Consider the following 14,810-nt stretch of genomic DNA (forward strand, 5'->3'; position numbering starts at 1 on the left):
TCTTTCCCTTGGGAATTGTTCACTTCGATAGTCCAGTCTCTTCCCACAGCATCACCAGGGTTCCAGCTCTTTTTCTGTGGCCTTGCCTCCTAGTCTCTGCGTAGCCACTTTCTCTGTGTGGGAACGGCCTCTGTAGTTGCTAAGTCTTCATTTGTGCATGGATTCTGAACACTTTTACCATCTCTGTGACCAATTTTCCGTAGAACATAGTACATTTCCTTCACAGGGATAGGTGTGCCCGACAAGCCATTTGCATTCATTTCTTTTCTGAAATTCCTTTCCTTTGACCACTTTCCTATTGTATGGTTGATTTTTCCAATGAATTATAAGCTCTATGTGGGTATTATTGTGTGACTTTTCCTGGGGACACATGAATGAACATCTGATCACCCGACATAGAGCAACAATGACAAACCAATGAATGAAGTGATTTCACCTGAGTCTGACTGAGAGAACCCGTGAGTCTATTGGAGCCATTCATAAGAACATGAGAGATGCAAGGGCAGCTGCATCACCAGAAACAAATCTCAGTCCAGTGCAGTTGATGATTCGTGAGAACTAAACCCCCAGAGCTCTTGGCACAGCTTTCAGGCAACTTGTCAGCTCAGAGAATCTCTTCTCTTTAACAGATGTTACTTCTATATAATCTCATGGAGAGGTTTCATGAATTTTGTAAGTTCCAGGGACTTCCTGGGCATTGTAAGTTTTTTATTTCCTGTGTCATACAATCGCCCCCTTTTTCTATTCATGAAATAAATGTTTAAATGAAAAAGAAATGGCTGTGCCCTGCTTTTCTATTATGTGGCTGACTTTTTTTTCCAATTAATTTATCATAAGTACCATGCTAGGAATATTAGTCTCTTATCTATGATATAAGTTGAAATTTTTTCCTGATTTTTGACCTTTGCTATAGGTATTTTTGTTGTTATTATTTTCTTTGGCACAAACTACATTTCTATAAGCTGTTTCAAAGACATGTATTTTTCACTACTTTTGATGCTACATTTAGAATGACTAAATTAATCATAGTTAAAATTTCTCTACACATTTTATTTTAGCATTTTAATGGTTTCACTTATTAAAATGTGCAACTGATTCCATAATCTAATGAACAAAAATATATAGATATGACTTTATTCCTCTTACTTTTTTGGAAATGATTGCTAAGTTATACTAATATAATTTGTTAAATAGGTCACTGTATTTGTTTATTTTTTTGTGTGACTATAACAAAATGCCTGAAGCTAACTAGTTTATAAAGGGAACTTTAGTTCATAGTAATTGCGGTTCAAGGGCATGGCACTGACATCTGTTTGGCTCTAATGAAAGCCTGCAGCAGATGGTATCACAGTGGTGGGCATATGTTCAGAGAGAGGCAAAACGAGAAGAATCATGGGTCATACTGGCTCTTTAATAAGTTATGCTTATTCAATATTTATTAATTGGTCAAATTAATGGATTGCATTTGACATTTACATATTTCTACCATTGCTTATGCAAACCTTTGATCATATGCCTTTCTTCCAACCCTCTCTTGCCTCTTTCCTTTTCTCTAGACCCCTTCCTCATTCCTAGGAACCCATCACCCATGTTTTGTTTTTTTGTTTCCAGACACAAGAGATAGCATGACAACTTGCCTATATGTTTTGGCTAATTTTGATTCAGAAAATAATCACTGGTCCTACCCATTTTCCTGCAAATAGCGTGATTTAATTTCATCTTTCTTATTTGTGACCTAGAGAGACTTCATTGTGCATATAAAGCAGGCATTTAAAAATCCACTTGTCTGTTGGTGAAGGTCAAGGCAGATTTCATGCCTTCGTTACATAGATACAGGGCAGCTTTGTGGTAAATTCTAGTTATATTCCCAGAGCTGGTACAGCTTCATTTTAAGATACATTTATTTTTAGTTAAAATAGTTTTTAAAATATTCAAACTTTGTTTCCATAGTGGCTGTAATAATTTATATCAACACTGTGCAATTCTCCCCCCACCATAACATCAATATTGCTTTGTTTTGTTTTTATGATACTCTTATGAGTATTATAGAGGTCCGTTAGAAGTTATATTATTTCTTTTTGAGATAGGCCCTCACTATGTAGCCCTGACTGGCCTGGAATTTGCTGTGTAGACTAGACTGGCATCAAACTCATAGAGATCTACCTGCTTCTGCCTCCTGAGTGCTAGGATAAAAGGTCTATACAATCCCAGGCCCTCATATTAACTTTCTTTGAGATTAATCTCCCAGTACTTAATTACCTCTCACTAAGCCCCATCTCTTTAAAGTTCTACGCTTTTTCCACATAGGCACCCTAGGGAATAAACTTCTAGAACATGCAGCCTTGAGGCACACCCTTATACCGCACCCAAAGCATTCTTAGTCAAATGATTTGAGATGGCACTTCCACGAACCCATAGTTTACTATATATATATATATTTGGTCTATTGTCATCTTTCTCCCCTGTGTCTTTGGTAATTATATGAATCGAATTTGGCCTTATGTAACTTTGGAGACTGGCTCCATTGGAGAGTAAAATAAATCTGAGTTTCAGGTTTCTTTTTTAGCTATGTGTGCAGGATATCACTCCTTTTTTATATCTCTAATTGCATTCTCCTCTCTCTCTCTCTCTCTCTCTCTCTCTCTCTCTCTCTCTCTCTCTTTCTCTGTGTGTGTGTGTTCTTAGTTGCGTATCACTTGTCAGTTGCAGAATATTCAGTTGTTTCTAGCTTTTCAATGATGGGGATGAATGAAGCCTTATGGGTTTATTTAAAATAATTTAAAAATAAATCCACATGTAAATGTTCCTCACAGAACATTTATTTTAAAAATATTTAAATAAATAAATACAATTCTTTATTTAAAATTATTTTTCAACTCATATGTATAAGCGTTTTACCTGCATGTGTATCTGTGCACCATACACATGGAGTGCCCTTAGAATCTGAAAGATTGGATCCTCTGGAACTGGAGTTGCAGAAAATGTGAAGTGTACTGCCACTCAATCGTTGGTCCTCTGGAAGACCAACCAGTGCTCTTAGCTGCTGAATCATCGCTCCAGAATCTTGATTTATTTATTTGTTTTATGGCCCTGAATTTCCTTTAATCAGAGATAACCATGAAAAATCCACTAACTCTCAAAAGCTATATTTTACTTAATTGAATCTTCATCTTTAAAGACATTTAATAAAACATGTATACAATATATGCTGCTTCCCTTTCAAGATACATCACATCACATTGCCTTCAGTTCGTCAGCTGGCATTTAGCCACTGCTGGCTCTGACTCAGAGAGATTACAGGCTCAGAAATTTCAAAGCTCTTCACCATCTCCTCCCGGTCATGATAACTCAAAGCTATAATTCCTTGACTCCTAATTTAAGTGTTTTGGTCAATTTCCTCACTTTCTGCCTTCATCACTGGTTCTATTAGTGGTAATCAGTCTTGATCAAGTCTTACTCTTGCAAAGGCATCCGGTATGATGAAACAAACAGGAAAGAAGTTTTCCACTATACAGGGATCAACCGCAAAATAATATAAGGACATTGGAGTATCAAGGTCTTCTCTAAAGCAAGTCTGCAACAATCTGGAGATTCCACTTCTTTCTCAGTCGCTTCTTGATGAGACTCTTCCATGCACTTCCACCGAGCATGCCTTGTCCGTGGCTCTTCTAGCCTATGAGATTGCCTTAGCCAATCAGTTTGTGGCTTTGGCACAGGGAATTCTCCATATATTGAACCCGACAGAGAGAGAAATGTATGGATTTTATTAAAGATGTTTTCTTGATGCCGGGCGGTGGTGGCGCATGCCTTTAATCCCAGCACTCGGGAGGCAGAGGCAGGTGGATCTCTGTGAGTTCGAGACCAGCCTGGTCTACAAGAGCTAGTTCCAGGACAGGCTCCAAAACCACAGAGAAACCCTGTCTTGAAAAACCAAAAAAAAAAAAAAAAAAAAAAGATGTTTTCTCATTTTTGCCTAATAAATTTCAGGAGTCTTAGACAATTAATCAAAATCAGCTTTATCTTCCCCACAGTTGAGTTCTTCAACTTCTACTGAATTTACACCCATGTGTGTCAGTAGAGTTTCAATGTGTCTTAACATCAAATGAGTTTAGATCAGAGTAGAGCAGTTTGGCTTTCTCTCTGGCCAAGTCTGAAGCAAGAACAAAAAACTGGACATCAAGAACTATTTCTTAAACTCACAATAGTTTATTATACAGAGTGGTGACCACTGCAAGGATCTCTGTTACCAGCATTCAGTGTGTCTTTCAGATTTTGTTGGGTGGAATTGATGAGAGCACAGTACAGATGGCGGATCAGGTGGCACAGGCTGTGATTGTACTTGGCCTCCAAGCAGGCCAGGTCCATCAACTTGTCCCTGAAATCAAATGGGTTGATGTCCTCCTGCAGGCCAGCCAGACCACGAGTGGAGTGAGAGCAAACGTGGTCCTAGTGTGGGCCGGCAGCTGTTGTTCTCATGATTTATTTTTATTACATGTATGAATGGTTGCCTGTATGCATGTGTGTGCAGTATCCATAGATGTAGGAGAGGCCATTGGATCCCCTTGAATTAGAATTATTGGTGGTTGTGAGACACCATATGGGTGCTGGGAACTGAACCTGCGTCCTCTGCAAGAAGGGCAAGTCTCCTAACCTCAGAGACATCTATCTCTACTACAGCCCCTCACATATAGATTTTATATAAACCTAAGTTTTCATTCCTCAGAGATAAACAAGTAGGTGTAACATTACTCATTAACATAGTAACTGCACATTTCACTCATAAACAAACAAAAAATATTTGTTTGAGGCTGGAGCTGGCCTTGTACTTTTTATGCATTGAAGGCTGATCTTAAACTCTTGAAACTGATCCTCCTATCTCTACCTTCCAGTGCTAGTTAGGATTATACATACAATATATACATACATATATATTATATATGTGCCAAACTGTTCCCAAAGAGGCTGTGTTCCCATTCCCACAACTATAATGTTTAAGTCCATACTAAAAGTACAAAGCTTTAAGCAAACAGGATTCTACCCCCTGTAAATCTCTGCACTTTTAGCTGAGAGGGGCCTGATACTTAGAACAACCAGGGCTCAGCTCTGCAGCCTGAGAAGGAGGGGACGGGGGCACGTTACAGCTCAGAGCTGCCATCCTTTGACCTTGAGAAAGGATGTTTCTCATTAGCGTTTACCCACAGAGGTACAAAGCGAGTGCGGCAACTCAAAAAGGAGTAATTGGGTCCACAGGACTTCCTACCTCAGCTGTAGGTTGTTGGTCTAGGAGACGGGATGATAGAAATCTTGCTTTCAGTACCAGAGCAAGCGCATCAGACCTCATCATGGGACTTGAAGATGAAACTTGCGTGACACAAGTTTTCCTCCTGTTGTGACCTGCTCCCTCACACCTGCAAAGAAGCCACCCTCTCTGAGCCTAAGTATATTCATTGCACCCCTCCTCTAGGCACCACTTCCTCTATCTGTGGCAGACCGACACTGGTCCAGAGGAACACAGCAGCTAGACCCTCTCAAATGAACACTTTTAGCATTAAATACCTATCTAAACATGAGCAGGGGCTATGCTTTGTCAACAATATAAGCCATAACCATTGTTCCCAAATATTGGTAAATTATTTTTGCCATGAAACTTCTAGAAATAATTTAACAATGAGAAGGTGATGGTTCCCAGGAAATAATGGGCAAGCAGCCAAGATGGTAATGTTCAAGAAGAATAGGAAATCCTGACCTATTTTGGGCGGTGGATAGAGAGAAAAGTGACTCTTCCATGTCAGCCCCAAAGTGAGGACCGTGAGACTCTCATTGCCTTTTAGGTCTCTTCCTCACTTTGAGGCATATAAAATTTTACACTCCATCTCCCCCAACCAATTAAAGCTGTTAGAATTTATCTTTAGCACAAAAAGCTACATTTTCCCCACCATAAGAAAAAAACATCTGTTTGATTTAAAAGCATCATGTTCCATACCCTAAAGATAAGTTGGAGATCCAGAGTGGGGGAAAAAAGGAAGCTTAAAGTAATGGAACATAAACATCATAGAGAGGAAAGGTAATCAAAAGAAAGCTGTAGCTGGCTTAGAAAGCTTGTACTCAGGAAATACGCCTTAGTCTTGGATGGGGGTGGAGGCGGGATGGTTGGATCCCTTACAGGCTGGTGCTGTGGGCCTTACTGAGAACTCGGGATGATGAAAACTCCAGATGCTACAGAACTCAGCATGTCTCTGGATTGTGAGCTGTTCTTTACGCAAAAAGTTATTCCAAGATTCAAACTAATGTGTGAGATTTAAAACATTCCCCTAGAGCTCTATCTAGTTTACTTTCTGTGTTATATATATATTTATTTATTTATTGTCTCGGTAACAAAGTACTCGAGAAAACAACTTCAGGGAAGAAGGCTTATTTGGGCTTGTAATTCCAGTCTATAATCAGCTAGTCTGTTCAGGGTCTGAGGCAGTGCTTCAGTCTACGAAGCATGTGTTGGAGTTAAACCACTCACTTGGTGGTAGGCAGGTAGAGGGTGACACAAGAAGAGGTCTGAGTGACCCATACCTTTCAAATATAAGTTAGGAACAAAGATTGTCTTGTCTTGCAAAGAAACCTATGCACAAAGCAAAAGCACCTTGGCAAGGCAATGGTTTTTACAATCAACCACACCTGATTGGCCAGCACAAAGAGACAGGAAGATCACTTGGGTTTTTATTCTAATGTAGGTAGCTACTGCATCTTTTTCCCATTGGTTGGGATCCAACCTCACAATCCTTCATGATTGGCTAGTTTTAAAAGAATTGGTGCAAAAGAAACAAAGGCAAAAAGGAAAAGACTGGTCCCAGAAGTCCCTGGAGTCCTGAAAATGCAGGGGAACCTTTATGTAAACAAAGTTTTACAGGATGGGCATAGTAAAACATTTGCATAAAGGGTTTTCAAGGCTGGGAAAACAAAAAGATTTGCAGAAGAGTCTCACAGGTGCTGAGGTTAAAAAGACTTGAATTATTTGTCATAAACAAAACTTTTACAGTATTTGACAGAAAGAATAATATTTAATATTTCTTACAGGCACATCAGATGACTCACTTTCTCTAGTCAGCCCCCACCTTCTAATAACCCCTTCAGTATCTAGCTGCTGATGAAGTTAGTGGCCTCAAGAGTCAATCACTTCTTTGATTGTATATACCAGTTGGAAAACAACAGTCAGCACATAAGCCTTTCACAGAGACATTTCGTAGTCAAACCATAATGCTCTTTGCTATACAGAAGCAGAAACTGATGCAAGGAGTCTCTGATAGCATAAATAGGTGAGGGAACTGTGAAGGCCCAAAATTGTGAGCCTATTTTCACCTTGTCTGAAGGTCAGAGAATTTCAACTTGTTCAGTTGAATTTCAACTTGCTTGGTCAACCCTTACCAAAGGTCAGAGAGTTGAAACTTACTTCTATTTCTTCAAGGTTATTGTCTGTTTGTACCTCAAACAAAGGATCCACCTATATTCAGACCAGAGAGTTCTGCTCTCTCAATGTTATTGTCAACAGGTGTGGCTAATATCCAGACCTTGTATTTCAGGCATAGAGAAGTAGCTGTTTCTACCTCAAACAAAAGTCTAAGGATCCAACTAAGTTTCTACTCCCTCAGGGAGATAACAATGGATTTCACCTAGGGAGTGGGTTGCCTACAGAATGTTTTGGTTTAGAGTGTGAGATTACTTGTCTTGTTCTAGCAACAGAATGTTTAAGAATGTAGCCTGCAACCTTCAACTGGTCTTTCATTTCCTTGTATAATGTTAATCCATTTTTTGTTTTTGTTTTTGTTTTATCTTACTCTTACCTTTTGGGGTCAGAGGTATTCTAAGCAAATAAAAATTAAACACGGGCAATTTCAGTATTCACTGGAACGCTCTCCCAGCACTATCCTGTGTTTTCTGTTTTATTATTTTTCCTTTGTGTCTTTGTTATCTTTACTTGTTTTTCTAATATCCATGCCCCTACCCTGGTAAGTGCTATTTTTGTCAAAGCTGGTCTCTGACAGAGAACATTACATCACTGAAAGAGAGAAGAAAAGCCCCAACAAGCCAAATTTAAGGCAAAGCTAAGATGCTATTTAGTCCCTTCACTTCTGTACACAGACACTCGTTTCAGCTTCTTCTCTTGTCTAGGGTTCCAGGCTATGGGGAAAGATGGAGATAACAGAAACATCACACCCTCTAGACTAACCCAACTGTTGTCATTGGATTTGGGTTAAACTAATTCTGTGGCTCATACCCTTAAAATCAATAAACTCTATTTTTAAGAGCAGTTTTAGATTCACAGTAAAATTGGAAAGAAAGTATAGTTTTAACCACATAAAACGCCCATTATTCGCATCCCACACCTAGTGATGTATTTGTTGTAGTTGATAAACCAACACTGACACATCATTATCACCCGAAGTTCACAGTTTGCATTAGGATCCACATGGGGATTGTGTTTTCTATGGGTTTTGACAAATATAGGGTGACATCTAACCTCTATTATAGCATCATTCAGAAAAATATTTACCACTCTAAAAGCATCTCTGCATTCTATCAGTTCCTCCACCCTAAGCCTCACACCCTGCCCTCTACTAATCTTTTCATAGCCTCCATGGCCTTACCTTTCTAAGATACCACACAATAAGGATCATTCTGCAGTGACATGTTTTCAGATTGGAATTTTTTACTTTGTAATTTTCATCATACATGATTTCTTTTCAAGATGTCTTCTATATTGAAGGGTTTATTTACTTTATTTTATGTGCAAAGAGTGTTTGGGCTATGTGTGTATACCTATACCATGTACGTCCTTGATGGCCTTGGAGGCCAGAGGAAGGTATTAGATATTCAGGATCCGGAGTTACAGGTAGTGGTGTACAGCCATGTGGGTGCTAGGAACCAAACCCAGGTCTTCTGCTAAAGTACCCAGTGTTCTTAACTATCAAGCCACCTCTTCAGCCCCAGGGGTCCTATTTTCAAAGTTCCAACACATCCATGTGGCAAACAGTGAGTCCCACCAAAGAGGCTTCTTTAGAAGGTAGTCTCAGTTCTCAAGTGGATTTATCTGGGAAGGCAAAGTAGAAGAGATACCCTGAAGAGAGAGATGGGAACATGAGGGATTGGTTGAGTGGGCTGGGGACAGGACAGAGGAGAGTAATGACGGAGATGTCTTGTGAGGGGGTATTTTGGCATCAGGGAGAAACCTGGTGCCAGAGAAATTCCCAGCAATTTACAAGAATGACCCCAGCTAAGACTCCTAGCAATAGTGGAGAGCATGCCTAAACTGACCATCTCTGGTAATCAGATTGGTGATCATCCTAATTGTCGTCACAGAACCTTTATCCAGTAACTGATGGAAACAAATGCAGAGATCCATAGCCAAGCACTGGGCCAAGCTCTGGGAATCCTGATAAAGAGAGGGAGGAAATATTGTAAGAGCCAGGGAGAGTCAAGGTCATCACAAGGGAATACACAGAAACAACTAATCTGTGCTCATAGGAGCTCATAGACTCTAGACCAACAGCTAGGGAGCCTGCATTGACTGACCTAGGCCCTCTACATATGTGTGACAGTTGTGTGGTTTGGTCTATTTGTGGGACTCCTAGCAGTGGGATTAGAGCCTCTTCCTAAAATTTGAGCTGGCTTTCGGGAACCTATATTGGGTTGCCTTGCCCAGCCTTAATACAAAGAAAGGAGCTTATTCCTACCTTTACTTGATATGCTGTGCTTTGTTGACATCCGTGGGAGGCCTGCCCTTTTCTAAACAGAAACAGAGGAGGAATGGTGAGGGTCCAGGGGACATGAGGGGGGGGAGTGTAATTGGAGACTGCTCCTTTGTTTGCCGGATGCGCTGACCAGATTAATCACACAGAAACTATATTAACTGCAACACTGTTTGGCCAATGCCTTAGGCATATTCCTAGCTAGCTCTTACATCCTCAATTACTTCATTTCTATTAGTCTCTGTTATCATCACGAGGCTGTGGCTTACCAAAAAGGTTCTGGGCATCTTTTTCCTTCAGCAGCTACATGGCATCTCTTTGACTCTGCTTACTCTCCATATATATTTCTGTCTAAGATTCCTACCTGGCTTTATTCTGGCCTGCCATAGACCAAAGCAGCTTCTTTATTAACTAATGATAATAAAACACATTCACAGCATACAGAGAAGAATCCTCATCAGGAGAGGAGAGAGGGTAAACTGTGACTGGTATGTAAAACAAATGAAAAATTTTAATTAATAAAAAATATTTTAAAGCCACCTATCACTCTGCACCCTCAGTGGAACTCTGAAACACAGCTTGCTCCAATACTGAGGGGACTTAAGAGGTGAGTGAATAACCACATGGTGGGAAGCCCCACTCTCTAGGATCTCCAGAGTAGGACAAAACCCGGGGCCCCTCCCCCAACCCCCTTGGCTTTTCTAGCCAGCCAGCAGGGAGTTTCCTGCAGCTAGGCTTCCCCTAAAACCCATATCCATCCGCTGGCGATCCAAACTACTAGCCACACACCACCCCCAAACCCGTCTATCCTTCTGCAACCTGGGTGGAACTCTGAAACACAGCTTGTTCCAATACTGAGGGGACTTAAGAGGTAAGTGAACAGCCACACAGCGGGATGCCCCACTCTCTAGGACCTCCACAGTGGGACAAAACCCCTGTGTAATGTTCTGTTCTTTAAGAGACAAGCCACGTCAACTTTTTCCCTACTTGCAGCCTTAGCTTCTCTCTCTTCTTTCCATCTCTCTCTCTCTCTCTAAGAGGCAGCTTCTTCCTCTCCCCATTTCTCCCCTTCCCCCTTCTCTTTCTCTCTCTCTGTCTATCTGTCTCTCTCTCATCTTTTCCCCTTCTCCCCTCCCTTCCATAGCTAGTAAATAAATATCCAACTCCATTCTTTATGATGTGCCTATCCATCTGTCTGCTGCCACCAGGATCCCGCAGCAAGTCTCGCCTGCCGCCACATGGAGATCTGCCGCATAGTCTCAAGCACCATCCCTGCTTGGGACTAGGTGCTTTCAGGACCCTGAAAAACAAAAAAACCAAGGATAGCCAAAAACAATCCTATACAATAAAGGAACTTTTGGAGGCATCACCATCCCTGACATTAAGCTCTATTACAGAACTACAGTAATAAAAACAACTTGGTATTGGCACAAAAACAGAGAGGTTGACCAATGGAATTGAATTGAAAACCTGGATATTAATCCAAACACCTATGGATACCTGATATTTGACAAAGAAACTAAAATTATAAAATGAAAAAAAAAAGAAAGCATCTTCAATAAATGGTGCTGGCATAACTGGATGTCAGCATGTTGACAAATGAAAATAGATCCATATCTATCACCATGCACAAAACTCAAGTCCAAATGGATTAAAGACCTCAATATAAATCTGACCACACTGAACCTGATAGAAGAGAAAGTGAGAAGTAGTCTTCAATGCATGGGCACAGGGGACCACTTCCTAAATATAACAGCAGTAGCACAGATACTGAGAGCAACAATAAATAAATGGGACCTTCTGAAAATGAGAAGCTTCTGTAAAGCAATGACATAGTCAATAAGACAAAAAGGCAACCTACCGAATGGGAGAAAATCTTCACCAACCCACATCAGACAAAGGACTAATCTCCAAAATATATAAAGAACTCAAGAAATTGGACATTAAAATTTGAAATAACCCAATTAAAAAATGGGTACTGAACTAAACAGAGATTCTCAACTGAAGACTCTCAAATGGCCAAAAGACACTTAAGGAAATGTTCAATATCCTTAACCATCAGGGCAATGCAAATCAAAACAACTCTGAGACCACCTCACACTTGTCAGAATGGCTAAGATCAAAACTCCAATGATAGTTTATGCTGGAGAGAATGTGGAGTAACTGGAACACTCATCCATTGCTAGTGGGAATGTAAACTTGTACAACCACTTGGGAAATCAGTGTGATAGTTTCTCAGAAAACTGGGATTCAGCAACACCAATCTTGAGCATATACCCAAAAGATGATCAATTATACTACAAAAGCATTTCCTCAATTATGTTCATAGCAGCATTATTTGTAATAGCCAGAACCTAGAAACAACTTAGATGTCCCTCAGTCAAAGAATGGATGAATAAAATGTGGCATATTTACATATTAGAGTACTACTCAGTGGTTAAAAAAAAAACAATGACATCTTGAATTTTGGATGCAAATGGATAGAATTAGAAAACACTATCCTGAGTGAGAAACTCTAGACCCCAAAAGATGAATATGTTATGTATACACTCATAAGTGGATACTAGCTATAAACAAAGGACATTGACCCTATAGTTCATGATCCTAGAGAAGCTAAGTAATAAGGTTAACTCAAGGAAAAACATATATGGACCCACCTGGAAATTGGAAACAGACAAGATCACCTGACAAAATTGGGAGCATGGGGGTGGGAGGGAGAAGAAGGGTAGAAGGAGAAGAGGAGGGGAGAAGAGGAGGGGTGAGGAGAATTTGAGGGAATGGGATAGTCGAGATGAAGGAAAGACAGAGGTGAGAGCAAGGAAAGAGATATTTTGATGGAGGGAGCCATTATAGGGTTAGCAGAAACCTGACTCTAGAGAAATTCCCAGGAATCCACAAAGATGACCCTGCCTAAGATGCTAGGCATTAGAGGAGAGGGGGCTTGATCTTCACTTGTCAGACTGATGATTATCTTAAATATCACCGTAGAACCTTCATCCTGCAACTGATGGAAACAGAGGCTGAGACCCACATTGGAGCACTGGACTGAGCTCCCAAAGTTCAGTTGAAGAGTGGGAGGAATTAAAATATGAGCAAAGAGGTCAAGACCATGATGAGTTAACACACTGAGCTAATAGGTGGGCATCAACTCCAGCCAGACTGGCAAAAAACAAGTATAGGACCAAACTAGTCCCTCTGAATGTGATTGACAGTTGCATGGTTTGGGGCAGACTGAGCAGCCACTGGCAGTGGCACCAGGATTTATCCCTACTGCACGTACTGGCTTTTTGGGATCCTATTCTTTTTGGATGTATACCTTGCTCATCCTAGATATTGTAGGGAGGGCCTTGGACCTTCCACAAAGCATGTGCCTTATCCTCTTTGAGGATTAGATGGGGGTGGGGTGGAAGGGTGTGCAGAGGAAATGTGAGGAGAGGAGGGAGTGGGTACTTGGATTGGTATTTTTTAAAAAAATCTAATAGATTAAAAAAATAAATAAGCATGGCAAAAAGTATTTTAAAAAACAAAGCTATTTCTATTCCTTTGACTACTCTCACCCACAAGGATGTGAATCTAAAACTATCAGGGCCAACAGCATAGTTCCATGAGTAATGGAGCTTGCCACCAAATAAAGCGACTGGAGTTTGATTCCTGGAAAGCACACGATGAAAGAATTGACTCTCATGTTGTCCTCTGACCTTGGTTGTATGAGTGTTCATGTGCACAAACACACACACACACACACACACACACACACACACACATACAGTAAACAAATAAGTGTAAAGAAAAATGAACTACTTGCCATATTTAGTGGGGCATGCTTGTAATGTTGGCCCTCTTGAGGCTGAGGGTAGATGGTCTGAGATTTCAAAGGCACTTTGGGCTATATCATGAGACCCTATCTCAAATAAACAACATGCATAATTAAAGGTGAAAACAGCTGTTGGAGTGACAGCTCACCATTCAGAGCAGTTGCTGCTCTTGCAGAAGACTGGGGATTTTATTCCCAGAACCCACATACAATGGCAACAGATAGTGGTACATGACTAAATTCCAAGATATCTGATGCCCTACAGGTACCGGGCACCAATATGGTACAGATACATACATGAAGGCAAAATACTCATACATATAAAACAAAATAAATAAATCTAAAAGAAATATATAAAAAGTCAATTTTATCAAATTATTATTCATTCAACATTCATCTTTCCTGCCAAATACAGGCTCTCCAGGATAAGTTTATTCCCGACTAACCTACCAATCCTTACAGTTTACCTTACAACTTAGTAGGTAACAAGAACAGAACAAAATGGTGAAGGAGAAGGTATATCCTTCTCAAGCCATGGCAACTCAGTTGGCTAACTTGCTTCCCAGCCTCACCGTTCAGTGCTGGATCAGAATCATGGGGGTGCTTAGAACATTCTACATCCTCCTCTCAGAATGAGTCCTTCAACTATTCACTTCAAATATTGTGATTAAATTCTACATCCAGAACTGCAATTACCTATCAGTCAACCAATCATGTGATACACCATTCAGACTAATTGCTAACAGAGCCTGATTTTTCAATCACTCGTCTTCCAGCAGAAATTGCTATGATATGGCGAGATCAAGAGAAGAGAATAAAAACAAAAAGAGAGCAAATGTTATATGTAGAATCTACAGTATGTATTTGTGAGTATATGTATTTGACTCTGTGTCTCTGTCTCTCATAGACATGTGAGTGTAGACATGTGAGTGTGTGAGACATGAAAGCAGAAGGGAGACTATTGGATGTAGAAAGGGAGCACATGGAGGTGGGAAAAGAGAAGGTGAAAGGGAAATAAGAACAAAAAATTGCCTCAGTATGGACACAAAACAGGCATCTGTAAGCCACAGGTACAAGAGTACACTCTGTCATATGTGATATCCATGCATGTGTGTGTGTGTGTGTGTGCATGTGTGTGTGTGTGTATGCATGTGTTGATCCTACCTGACTCTAGAAGCTTTAGAGTGCAGAAAGGCCAGGACTGTGTTGTGTTAAGGTATTTAGAGTAGATTCGTTGCACAAAATGATTATTTTTATGG

General features: G+C 40.3%; 1 pseudogene; it reads right to left on the minus strand.

Moving 5' to 3' along the window:
• Nucleotides 1-3,253: 3,253 nt before the first annotated feature.
• Nucleotides 3,254-5,341, minus strand: LOC142837156 (non-structural maintenance of chromosomes element 4 homolog A pseudogene; annotated as a pseudogene).
• Between the last annotated feature and the right edge of the window lie 9,469 nt (nucleotides 5,342-14,810).

The sequence above is a fragment of the Microtus pennsylvanicus genome, chromosome 17 (genome assembly GCF_037038515.1).
Source record: "Microtus pennsylvanicus isolate mMicPen1 chromosome 17, mMicPen1.hap1, whole genome shotgun sequence".
Taxonomy (NCBI): domain Eukaryota; kingdom Metazoa; phylum Chordata; class Mammalia; order Rodentia; family Cricetidae; genus Microtus; species Microtus pennsylvanicus.